Raw genomic sequence first — 14,472 nt, 5'->3', positions numbered from 1 at the left:
TGGTCCAGTGGGGGGGGGGGTTGTTTTCTGTTTTTATTTTTCTGTTTTAGTTTTGGCTAATTGTTTGGGAACCAAATGATTTTTGTAAAATATGAGAGTTGGCCTACAAATCACAACACAATATATCCTACCACGAAAAAAACTAGTTTGGGATAAATATCATTTCATATTTATTTTGTAATAATAAAAAGGTTATTAAATAATGCTTTCAGGCACTGTTTGAGGTTGTTTAAGTCACTTAACAAATTTCAATAATCTTGTTTACAATTTTATCATAGCCTCTGACTTATCTACTATTTATTGAACATTTTAGTTTTAATATTTGAAAACTTTTATTGTTTGCTTGATTTTAAATTTGAATTTGAATCAGTTTCGAACTAATGCGAGATTAGCAACAATAATCGAGGTGATGTGGCTTCGTTAACGTGGGATTACTGTAATCTAATTATCCGGGCATCACAATTCTCCTCCATTACAAGAAATCTCATCCCGAGATTTAAGAGGTAGAGAAGGGGGGAAGGTCTAGTTACGAAATTCTAACGGACCTTCTCGATCTTGGTTACTCTTCTCGAAGAGGTCGATCCATTACATTGACGTCTTCATTTCCTTGCTTATGGTCATCATGGAGAAGTCGTCCTTTTCTTCAGGAACTCCAACGTACTTACGAATAGGTAAGGGGCAGCTCGGCTACGACAGAATGCCTAGGAGGGAAACAATATGGGGTTAACCCATGAATGAGCATAAGATTATCTCTTGAGTTGAACCTATAAAATACATCGAGAGTACGAAGGTACAATAAGAGGTTCCAAGCGGATAGATAGTTGCTCGAAGTCTGAACCAAAGTGAGAAAGGGGTTCTGAGCAGCGAGAGTAAGTATTGCGTCTGATACCGGAATAAAGCACTAGGAAGGTGGCACGTGAATTAAATACGAAGCCAAGCGTAAGGAATAACTATTAGAAACAGGGCTGAACAGGAGAGTCAGGTTTCAATCCTGGGACCTGTGGGTTATGGGCCCACCATGTGGGTTAAAAGTAGGAGCGGTGACATCTTGCACGGTCATGATAGCAAGGCATGTCAGAGAGTAGCATGTCAGTTATGTCGGCAACAACGTCGGTACCAAGGGCGAGGGGTGAAGAGAACCATTTTCCTGCTCGTTGAACGAGGTGGACCAATAGGCAAAGTTCACATCCATCGGGGGTTACCAGGATGTTGTCAGCAATAGTAACAAGGTCACACTGACAGAGTTGTAAACCGAGGAATTTCCATAAGCAGGGAATTATTTCTGCTTATAACATATATAGATCACAAGAAAGGTTAAGCAAACCAATGGAAAGGAAAATGTGTTTAAACACAAGATTTAGGAGTGTATCTTTTCCCAAGGAAAAGTAGAGCATGATATACATGTCAGAACAACAAGTACATCACCATTTAGATAAAGGGGCAAGGACATTCCTGATGTTATCCATACAACGGTGTTTGGATAATAGAGCAAGAAACATTTGGCAATGCACTTCCAATGTTTTTGTTGTTGTTCAGCATACCACAGTCATGCTTCGAGGCAACATTAACATGGTGTTTCAAGAAAAAATGAATCTGCAGGTCACAAGAAGTACAAAGGAACAATTCTAAGAATGTCAAGGAATGTAAGATATAATCAAAACATGACCAAGTCTGTATTGGGAGGAAGTCAAGGATGGTGTCGATGACAACACAAATGATCGACGGGCAAGGATGGTATTATTTTTTTCTGAATTCGATTGATATGTTGGAAGAGCTCAGAATGTTGACGAGCATGACACAATTGTCGAGAGATTTCAGGAAGATGTAATCGATCGGCGATGACATCAAGTCAAAGGAATGATGAAGTGAAAAGTTATTGGAACCATGGGTATGACACAAACTCGAAAGCAAGCTTGCTGTTCAAGGCGAAATGGTATGACGAGGAAGATCGACATAAGCTTAGCTCATCGTCGAAAATTCTGTTCCGGGAAGAAGGTCCAGGTAGCACAGATAAAATTTAGCACGATAATGACATAGCCGACCAGGCTAGGAATGACCTGAAGGATTAATAAACTCGTAAGCAAAAAAAATACTTAGAGTTATAGAATCAGAGTGTGGAATCGATTCACTTATCGGTGTTCTCGAGTGACTAACAACTCAAAACCTAGGGAAATCTGAAACCGATGAGAAACAATACCAGAAGAAGACTCGTAGGAAGCAACATGGTTGTTTGTTATTCTCGAGATACCAGAGGGTAATACTCGAAGGTAGAGTAGAATAGATACTTGACAGGTGAAATGATCTGTAGAAGACAAGTACTTTAAATAGTCCGAGGAATGGGATCAAAGAAGAACATATGGCCAGAACCATGATTGCAAAGGATCAATTCACCGATACCAAAGGATATTATATCAAGGAAATAGCTATTATTACACGAAGCTTCCAGGATAGGATCTACATCGTGTCCATGGGCATGAACACAAAGGTTCAAGGTCGACTCCCACTTCTTCAATGCCAAACCTTTCATTCATTTCTCGTCTCTGAAGAAGTTGTAGAGTTGAAATTTTATCTGGCAAAACACCAGAAGAGTATGACTCATGAAAACTCTCGGATTCACATGGATTAAGGAAGGCATAGGTTCAACCCATAGGGGCATCTTGGGAACATATACCACAAACTCCACGAGTAGAATAACACAAGCTCGAAGGCAAAGCATGGTTGAGAAGGCAGAGGATACAATTTAACAAAGGCATTATGTATCTGAGGAAAGGCTCCAAAAGGTTATTGAATATGAAGGACGTTGTCAGATAAAATCCAACAAAGGATCTGGTGGTCCACATAGGATCTGATGTGAGTATCGGTACTCAACCAGAAGAAGAAAGAATGGAAAGGCTTCGGATTATAGAAACATCTGAATAATTCGATGCTTAAATGCAAAGAAATCATGATTTCAAAAATAGAAGATCAGAAGCAGACACTCTGATCAAAAGATAAGTAAGTTGAGTAGCCCTAGGGATACAATTGATGGCAATTTGATTGGTCGAGAAACAACTCTTGGTCAAATGACGTCTAAGCCGGAAGGATGAATTCTATGATCCGACTGAGGATTGCAAGCATCCGCTGTTGGAAATATGCCCTAGAGGCAATAATAAATTGATTATTATTATATTTCCTTGTTCATGATAATCGTTTATTATCCATGCTAGAATTGTATTGATAGGAAACTCAGATACATGTGTGGATACATAGACAACACCATGTCCCTAGTAAGCCTCTAGTTGACTAGCTCGTTAATCAATAGATGGTTACGGTTTCCTAACCATGGACATTGGATGTCGTTGATAACGGGATCACATCATTAGGAGAATGATGTGATGGACAAGACCCAATCCTAAGCCTAGCACAAGATCATGTAGTTCGTATGCTAAAGCTTTTCTAATGTCAAGTATCATTTCCTTAGACCATGAGATTGTGCAACTCCCGGATACCGTAGGAGTGCTTTGGGTGTGCCAAACGTCACAACGTAACTGGGTGGCTATAAAGGTACACTACGGGTATCTCTGAAAGTGTCTGTTGGGTTGGCACGAATCGAGATTGGGATTTTGTCACTCCGTGTAAACGGAGAGGTATCTCTGGGCCCACTCGGTAGGACATCATCATAATGTGCACAATGTGACCAAGGGGTTGATCACGGGATGATGTGTTACGGAACGAGTAAAGAGACTTGCCGGTAACGAGATTGAACAAGGTATCGGTATACCGACGTGATCTTGACGTGAGCACATGCCTTGACGTGATCTTGAAGGTGTTCAAGATGGATCAGTCAAAGAAGGAGTTCTTGCCTGAGTTGTAAGGTATGAAGTTAAGACTTAAAGCTCGACCATGGCAGAATAGAGAGAAAGGAACGAAGGTCGTCCCCTATGCTTAAGACATAGGCTCTACAGTATGCTATGCTGTGTACCGCACCTGAAGTGTGCTTTACCATGAGTCAGTCAAGGGGTACAAGAGTGATCCAAGAATGGATCACAGGACAGCGGTCAAAGTTATCCTTAGTAACTAGTGGACTAAGGAATTTTCTCAATTATGGAGGTGGTAAAAGAGTTCGTCGTAAAGGGTTACGTCGATGCAAGCTTAACACCTATCCGGATAGCTCTGAGTAGAGATACCGGATACGTATAATGGAGCAACAATTTAGAATAGCTCCAAGTAGAACAGTTATTTGGAATAGCTCCAAATAGAACGTGGTAGCTGCATCTAGGAGATGACATAGAGATTTGTAAAGCACACACGGATCTGAAAGGTTCGGACCCGTTGACTATAACCTCTCTCACAAGCATAACATGATCAAACCCAGAACTCATCGAGTGTTAATCACATGGTAAATGTGAAATAGATTATTGACTCTAGTAAACTCTTTGGGTGTTAGTCACATAGGGATGTGACCTTGAGTGTTAATCACATATCGATGTGAACTAGATTATTGACTCTAGTGCAAGTGGGAGACTGTTGGAAATATGCCCTAGAGGCAATAATAAATTGATTATTATTATATTTCCTTGTTCATGATAATCGTTTATTATCCATGCTAGAATTGTATTGATAGGAAACTCAGATACATGTGTGGATACATAGACAACACCATGTCCCTAGTAAGCCTCTAGTTGACTAGCTCGTTAATCAATAGATGGTTACGGTTTCCTGACCATGGACATTGGATGTCGTTGATAACGGGATCACATCATTAGGAGAATGATGTGATGGACAAGACCCAATCCTAAGCCTAGCACAAGATCATGTAGTTCGTATGCTAAAGCTTTTCTAATGTCAAGTATCATTTCCTTAGACCATGAGATTGAGCAACTCCCGGATACCGTAGGAGTGCTTTGGGTGTGCCAAACGTCACAACGTAACTGGGTGGCTATAAAGGTACACTACGGGTATCTCTGAAAGTGTCTGTTGGGTTGGCACGAATCGAGATTGGGATTTTGTCACTCCGTGTAAACGGAGAGGTATCTCTGGGCCCACTCGGTAGGACATCATCATAATGTGCACAATGTGACCAAGGGGTTGATCACGGGATGATGTGTTACGGAACGAGTAAAGAGACTTGCCGGTAACGAGATTGAACAAGGTATCAGTATACCGACGATCGAATCTCGGGCAAGTACCATACCGCTAGACAAAGGGAATTGTATACGGGATTGATTGAGTCCTTGACATCGTGGTTCATCCGATGAGATCATCGTGGAACATGTGGGAGCCAACATGGGTATCCAGATCCCGCTGTTGGTTATTGACCGGAGAACGTCTCGGTCATGTCTACATGTCTCCCGAACCCGTAGGGTCTACACACTTAAGGTTCGATGATGCTAGGGTTATAAAGGAAGCTTGTATGTGGTTACCGAATGTTGTTCGGAGTCCTGGATGAGATCCCGGACGTCACGAGGAGTTCCGGAATGGTCCGGAGGTAAAGATTTATATATAGGAAGTCCTGTTTCGGCCATCGGGACAAGTTTCGGGGTCATCGGTATTGTACCGGGACCACCGGAAGGGTCCCGGGGGCCCACCGGGTGGGGCCACCTGCCCCGGGGGGCCACATGGGCTGTAGGGGGTGCGCCTTGGCCTACATGGGCCAAGGGCACCAGCCCCTAGAGGCCCATGCGCCAAGATATAGGAAAAAGGGGAGAGTCCTAAAGGGGGAAGGCACCTCCGAGGTGCCTTGGGGAGGATGGACTCCTTCCCCCCTCTTAGCCGCACCCCTTCCTTGGAGGAAGGGGCAAGGCTGCGCCTCCCCCCTCTCCCCTGCCCCTATATATAGTGGAGGGGAGGGAGGGCATCCATACCTGAGCCCTTGGCGCCTCCCTCCCTCCCGTGACACCTCCTCCTCTCCCGTAGGTGCTTGGCGAAGGCCTGCAGGATTGCCACGCTCCTCCATCACCACCACGCCGTTGTGTTGCTGCTGGATGGAGTCTTCCTCAACCTCTCCCTCTCTCCTTGCTGGATCAAGGCGTGGGAGACATCATCGAGTTGTACGTGTGTTGAACGCGGAGGTGCCGTCCGTTCGGCACTAGGATCATCGGTGATCTGAATCACGACGAGTACGACTCCATCAACCCCGTTCACTTGAACGCTTCCGCTTAGCGATCTACAAGGGTATGTAGATGCACTCTCCTTCCCCTCGTTGCTAGTCTCTCCATAGATAGATCTTGGTGACACGTAGGAAAATTTTGAATTTCTGCTACGTTCCCCAACATTGGCATCATGAGCCAGGTTTATTGCGTAGATTCTTTGCACGAGTAGAACACAAAGTAGTTGTGGGCGTCGATATTGTTCAATATGCTTGCCGTTACTAGTCTTATCTTGATTCGGCGGCATCGTGGGATGAAGCGGCCCGGACCAACCTTACACGTACGCTTTCGTGAGACCGGTTCCACCGACAAACATGCACTAGTTGCATAAGGTGGCTGGCGGGTGTCTGTCTCTCCCACTTTAGTCGGATCGGATTCGATGAAAAGGGTCCTTATGAAGGGTAAATAGCAATTGGCATATCACGTTGTGGTTCATGCGTAGGTAAGAAACGTTCTTGCTAGAAACCCATAGCAGCCACGTAAAACATGCAAACAACAATTAGAGGACGTCTAACTTGTTTTTGCAGGGTATGCTATGTGATGTGATATGGCCAAAAAGGATGTGATGAATGATATATGTGATGTATGAGATTGATCATGTTCTTATAATAGGAATCACGACTTGCATGTCGATGAGTATGACAACCGGCAGGAGCCATATGAGTTGTCTTTATTTATTTGTGACCTGCGTGTCAACTTAAACGTCATGTAATTACTTTACTTTATTGCTAACCGTTAGCCATAGTAGTAGAAGTAATAGTTGGCGAGGCAACTTCATGAAGACACGATGATGGAGATCATGATGATGGAGATCATGGTGTCATGCTGGTGACGATGATGATCATGGAGCCCCGAAGATGGAGATCAAAAGGAGCAAAGTGATGATGGCCATATCATGTCACTATTTGATTGCATGTGATGTTTATCATGTTTATACATCTTATTTGCTTAGAACGACGGTAGTAAATAAGATGATCCCTTACAACAATTTCAAGAAGTGTTCTCCCCTAACTGTGCACCGTTGCGACAGTTCGTGTTTCGAAGCACCACGTGATGATCGGGTGTTAGATTCTAACGTTCACATACAACGGGTGTAAGACAGATTTACACACACAAAACACTTAGGGTTAACTTGACGAGCCTAGCATGTACAGACATGGCCTTGGAACACGGAGACCGAAAGGTCGAGCATGAGTCGTATAATAGATACGATCAACATGAAGATGTTCACCGATGATGACTAGTCTGTCTCACATGATGATCGGACACGGCCTAGTTTGACTCGGATCATGTGATCACTTAGATGACCAGAGGGATGTCTATCTGAGTGGGAGTTCATAAGATGAACTTAATTATCCTGAACATAGTCAAAAGGTTTTTGCAAATTATGTCGTAGCTCACGCTATAGCTCTACTATTTAGATATGTTCCTAGAGAAAGTTTAGTTGAAAGTTGATAGTAGCAATTATGCGGACTAGGTCCGTAAACTGAGGATTGTCCTCATTGCTTCATAGAAGGCTTATGTCCTTAATGCACCGCTCAGTGTGCTGAACCCCAAACATCGTTTGTGGATGTTGCGAACATCTGACATACACGTTTTGATAACTACGTGATAGTTCAGTTAAACGGTTTAGAGTTGAGGCACCAAAGACGTTTTTGAAACATCGCGAAACATATGAGATGTTTTGAGGGCTGAAATTGGGATTTCAGGCTCGTGCCCATGTCAAGAGGTATAAGACCTCCGATGACTTCCTTAACCTGCAAACTAAGGAGAAAAGCTCAATTGTTGAGCTTGTGCTCAGATTGTCTGAGTACAACAATCATTTGAATCGAGTGGGAGTTGATCTTCCAGATAAGACAGTGATGGTTCTCCAAAGTCATTGCCACCAAGCTGTTAGAGCTTCGTGATGAACTATAACATATCAGGGATAGATATGATGATCCCTGAGGTATTCGCGATGTTTGACACCGCGAAAGTAGAAATCAAGAAGGAGCATCAATTGTTGATGGTTGGTGAAACCACTAGTTTCAAGAAGGGCAAGGGCAAGAAGGGATACTTCATGAAACGGCAAATCAGCTGCTGCTCTAGTGAAGAAACCCAAGGTAAAACCCAAACCCGAGACTAAGTGCTTCTGTAATAAGGGGAACTACCACTAGAGCAGAATTACCCTAGATACTTGGTAGATAAGAAGGCTGGCAAGGTCGATAGAAGTATATTGGATATACATTGTGTTAATGTGTACTTTGCTAGTACTCCTAGTAGCACCAGGGTATTAGATACCGGTTCGGTTGCTAAGTGTTAGTAACTCGAAAAAAAAGGCTACGGAATAAACGGAGACTAGCTAAAGGTGAGCTGACGATATGTGTTGGAAGTTTTTCCAAGCTTGATATGATCAAGCATCGCACGCTCTCTCTACCAAAGAGATTGGTGTTAAACCTAAATAATTGTTATTTGGTGTTTGCGTTGAGCATAGACATGATTGGATTACGTCTATCGCAATACGGTTATTCATTTAAGGAGAATAATGGTTACTCTGTTTATTTGAATAATACCTTCAATGGTCTTACACCTAAAATGAATGGTTTATTAAATCTCGATCGTAGTGATACACATGTTCATGCCAAAAGATAGTAATGATAGCACCACCTACTTGTGGCACTGCCATGTAAGTCATATTGGTTTAAAACGCATGAAGAAGCTCCATGTTGATGGATCTTTGGACTCACTCATTTTTGAAAAGTTTGAGACATGCGAACCATGTCTATTGGTGTATATGCATAAAGAAACTCCATGCAAATGGACCGTTTTGACTCACTTGATTTTAAATCACTTGGGACATGCAAATCATACCACATGGGCAAGATGACTGAAAAGCCTCGTTTTCAGTAAGATGGAACAAGATAGCAACTTGTTGGAAGTAACACATTTTGATGTGTGCAGTCCAATGAGTGCTGAGGCATGTAGTGAATATCGTTATGTTCTTACTTCACAGATGATTCGAGTAGATGTTGAGTATATTTACTTGATGAATCACGAGTCTGAATTATTGAAAGGTTCAAGTAATTTCAGTGTGAAGTTAAAAGATCATCGTGACAAGAGGATAAAAGATCTATGATATGATCATAGAGATGAATATCTGAATCACGAGTTTGGCACAGAATTAAGACATTGTGGAAATTGTTTCACAACTGATACAGCCTGGAACACCATAGTGTGATGGTGTGTCCAAACGTCATAGTTGCACCCTATTGGATATGGTGCATACCATGATGTCTCTTATCGAATTACCACTATCGTTCATGGGTTAAGCATTAGAGACAACCACATTCACTTTAAATAGGGCACCACGTAATTCCGATGAGATGACACCGTATGAATTATGGTTTAGAGAAACCTAAGTTGTCGTTTCTTAAAAGTTTGGGGCTGCGACGCTTATGTGAAAAAGTTTCAGGATTAAGCTCGAACCCAAAGCGGATAAAGTACATCTTCATAGGACACCCAAAACAGTTGGGTATACCTCCTAATTCAGACCCGAAAGCAATATGAATTGTTTCTAGAATTGGGTCCTTTCTCGAGGAAAGGTTTCTCTCGAAAGAATTGAGTGGGAGGATGGTGGAGACTTGATGAGGTTATTGAACCATCACTTCAACCAGTGTGTAGCAGGGCACAGGAAGTTGTTCCTGTGGCATGTACACCAACTGAAGTGGAAGCTTATGATAGTGATCATGAAACTTCGGATCGAGTCACTACCAAACCTCGTGGGATGACAAGGATGCGTACTACTTCAGAGTGGTACGTAATCCTGTCTTGGAAGTCATGTTGCTAGACAACAATGAACCTACGAGCTATGGAGAAGCGATGGTGGGCCCGGATTCCGATAAATGGCTCAAGGCCATAAAACCCGAGAGAGGATCCATGTATGAAAACAAAGTGTAGACTTTGGAAGAACTACTTGATGGTCGTAAGGCTGTTAGGTACATATGGATTTTGAAAGGAAGACAGACAATGATGGTAAGTGTCATCATTGAGAAAGCTCGACTTGTCGTTGAGATGTTTTTCGACAAGTTCAAGGAGTTGACTACGATGAGACTTTCTCACTCGTAGCGATGCTAAGAGTCTGTTGGAATTATATTAGCAATTACTGCATTATTTATGAAATCTTGCAGATAGGATGTCAAAACATTGTTTCCTCGACGATTCTTGAGGAAAGGTTGTATGTGATACAACCGGAAGGTTTTGTCTATCCTGAAATATGCTAATAAGTATGCAAAGCTCCAGCAATCCTTCTGAGGACTGGAGTGAGCATCTCGGAGTTGGAATGTATGCTTTGATGATGATCAAAGATTTTGGGTGTATACAAAGTTTATGAGAAACTTGTATTTCCAAAGAAGTGAGTGGGAGCACTATAGAATTTCTGATGAGTATATGTTGTTGACATATTAATGATCAGAAATGACGTAGAATTTCTGGAAAGCATATAGGGTTATTTGGAAAGTGATTTCAATGGAAAACCTGGATTAAGCTACTTGAACATTGAGCATCAAGATCTATAAGGATAGATCAAAACGCTTAATAGTACTTTCAAATGAGCACATGCCTTGACGTGATCTTGAAGGTGTTCAAGATGGATCAGTCAAAGAAGGAGTTCTTGCCTGAGTTGTAAGGTATGAAGTTAAGACTTAAAGCTCGACCATGGCAGAATAGAGAGAAAGGAACGAAGGTCGTCCCCTATGCTTAAGACATAGGCTCTACAGTATGCTATGCTGTGTACCGCACCTGAAGTGTGCTTTACCATGAGTCAGTCAAGGGGTACAAGAGTGATCCAAGAATGGATCACAGGACAGCGGTCAAAGTTATCCTTAGTAACTAGTGGACTAAGGAATTTTCTCAATTATGGAGGTGGTAAAAGAGTTCGTCGTAAAGGGTTACGTCGATGTAAGCTTAACACCTATCCGGATAGCTCTGAGTAGAGATACCGGATACGTATAATGGAGCAACAATTTAGAATAGCTCCAAGTAGAACAGTTATTTGGAATAGCTCCAAATAGAACGTGGTAGCTGCATCTAGGAGATGACATAGAGATTTGTAAAGCACACACGGATCTGAAAGGTTCAGACCCATTGACTATAACCTCTCTCACAAGCATAACATGATCAAACCCAGAACTCATCAAGTGTTAATCACATGGTAAATGTGAACTAGATTGTTGACTCTAGTAAACTCTTTGGGTGTTAGTCACATGGGGATGTGACCTTGAGTGTTAATCACATATCGATGTGAACTAGATTATTGACTCTAGTGCAAGTGGGAGACTGTTGGAAATATGCCCTAGAGGCAATAATAAATTGATTATTATTATATTTCCTTGTTCATGATAATCGTTTATTATCCATGCTAGAATTGTATTGATAGGAAACTCAGATACATGTGTGGATACATAGACAACACCATGTCCCTAGTAAGCCTCTAGTTGACTAGCTCGTTAATCAATAGATGGTTACGGTTTCCTGACCATGGACATTGGATGTCGTTGATAACGGGATCACATCATTAGGAGAATGATGTGATGGACAAGACCCAATCCTAAGCCTAGCACAAGATCATGTAGTTCGTATGCTAAAGCTTTTCTAATGTCAAGTATCATTTCCTTAGACCATGAGATTGTGCAACTCCCGGATACCGTAGGAGTGCTTTGGGTGTGCCAAACGTCACAACGTAACTGGGTGGCTATAAAGGTACACTACGGGTATCTTTGAAAGTGTCTGTTGGGTTGGCACGGATCGAGATTGGGATTTTGTCACTCCGTGTAAACGGAGAGGTATCTCTGGGCCCACTCGGTAGGACATCATCATAATGTGCACAATGTGACCAAGGGGTTGATCACGGGATGATGTGTTACGGAACGAGTAAAGAGACTTGCCGGTAACGAGATTGAACAAGGCATCGGTATACCGACGATCGAATCTCGGGCAAGTACCATACCGCTAGACAAAGGGAATTGTATACGGGATTGATTGAGTCCTTGACATCGTGGTTCATCCGATGAGATCATCGTGGAACATGTGGGAGCCAACATGGGTATCCAGATCCCGCTGTTGGTTATTGACCGGAGAACATCTCGGTCATGACTACATGTCTCCCGAACCCATAGGGTCTACACACTTAAGGTTCGATGACGCTAGGGTTATAAAGGAAGTTTGTATGTGGTTACCGAATGTTGTTCAGAGTCCCGGATGAGATCCCGGACGTCACGAGGAGTTCCAGAATGGTCCGGAGGTAAAGATTTATATATAGGAAGTCCTGTTTCGGCCATCGGGACAAGTTTCGGGGTCATCGGTATTGTACCGGGACCACCGGAAGGGTCCCGGGGGCCCACCGGGTGGGGCCACCTGCCCCGGGGGGCCACATGGGCTGTAGGGGGTGTACCTTGGCCTACATGGGCCAAGGGCACCAGCCCCTAGAGGCCCATGCGCCAAGATATAGGAAAAAGGGGAGAGTCCTAAAGGGGGAAGGCACCTCCGAGGTGCCTTGGGGAGGATGGACTCCTTCCCCCCTCTTAGCCGCACCCCTTCCTTGGAGGAAGGGGCAAGGCTGCGCCTCCCCCCTCTCCCCTGCCCCTATATATAGTGGAGGGGAGGGAGGGCATCCATACCTGAGCCCTTGGCGCCTCCCTCCCTCCCGTGACACCTCCTCCTCTCCCGTAGGTGCTTGGCGAAGCCCTGCAGGATTGCCACGCTCCTCCATCACCACCACGCCGTTGTGCTGCTGCTGGATGGAGTCTTCCTCAACCTCTCCCTCTCTCCTTGCTGGATCAAGGCGTGGGAGACATCATCGAGCTGTACGTGTGTTGAACGCGGAGGTGCCGTCCGTTCGGCACTAGGATCATCGGTGATCTGAATCACGACGAGTACGACTCCATCAACTCCGTTCACTTGAACGCTTCCGCTTAGCGATCTACAAGGGTATGTAGATGCACTCTCCTTCCCCTCGTTGCTAGTCTCTCCATAGATAGATCTTGGTGACACGTAGGAAAATTTTGAATTTCTGCTACGTTCCCCAACATCCGCAACATATTGAATCAACAGACTCAAAAGGATAGTGACAAAGGATGCCAATAAGATCACTAGACTTATGGGATTATCCATAATGCAAGCAGGCAAGGATAATCAAGAGTAATAGGCTGTAGAGGATTTTCGGAAGATCAGGTAGTATTTCCAAGTATTTTGGAAAGCATATGAACAACTGGGGATGAACGAGTTCAGTGATTTATCCGTAGTGCAAAAAGAAGCCGCAAAGCAGAAGGCACAAACGATTCTCGGAACAACGGAGAGTACTAGGGGTATCTTGTAATAACATGAGCAACTAGGGATGAAGGTACAAGCGGCAAGGATATTATTCAGGGGGATTGTCGGTGGTCGGGAATTGCAAGGCAGTTGGTACAGGGTCTCGATAAACATCGAGGAGTATCCGCAGAATCTTCTGGCGAAGCAAGCGATCTTCGATAATGTCGGGGCTCTCTCGGAGGAAGTGGGTACGAGAACCTAATGTTAGAGTTAGTAAAATGTTTAACCCGAATAGACGAGAGATCAGAGTCCCCAAGTATAGACAAGGAATAAAAGATCCTAATACCACCCATCGGCAACGTGGGCCCGTAAGCCACATAGCCAAGTTAGTAAAACAATTTTGGATGACTAGACTCAACTTCGGCCAAGGAGATGGAAAGGGGGCTACCTACAAGCAGTCGGCTCTCATACCAACTTGTGACGCCCTCGATTCAATCGTACACTAATCATACGCGCAAATGTGTACAATCAAGATCAAGAACTCACGGGAAGATATCACAACACAACTCTAGACACAGATTAAAATAATACAAGCTTTATATTACAAGCCAGGGGCCTCGAGGGCTCAAATACATAAGCTCGAATACACAAGAGTCAGCGGAAGCAACAATATCTGAGTACTGACATGAGTTAGACAAGTTTGCCTTAAGAAGGCTAGCACAAAAGCAACAACGATTGAAAAGGCAAGGCCTTTTGCCTGGGAGCCTCCTAACTACTCCTGGTCATCAGCGGTCTCCACGTAGTAGTAGGCACCGGCGGTGGCATCTGGCTCCTGGGTTCCGACATCTGGTTGCATCAACCGAAAAGAAGAAGAAAGGGGAAAAAGGGGAAGTAAAGCAACCGTGAGTACTCATCCAAAGTACTCGCAAGCAAGGATCTACACTACATATGCAACATTATCAAAGGAAGGCTGTATATGTGGACTGGGCTGCAGAAATGCCAGAATAGAGAGAAGGCCTAGTCCTATCAAAGACTAGCATCTTCTGGAAACCACCTTCTT

The sequence above is a fragment of the Triticum dicoccoides genome, chromosome 7B (assembly GCF_002162155.2).
Source record: "Triticum dicoccoides isolate Atlit2015 ecotype Zavitan chromosome 7B, WEW_v2.0, whole genome shotgun sequence".
NCBI lineage: Eukaryota > Viridiplantae > Streptophyta > Magnoliopsida > Poales > Poaceae > Triticum > Triticum dicoccoides.
This window is presented reverse-complemented; position numbering follows the sequence as displayed.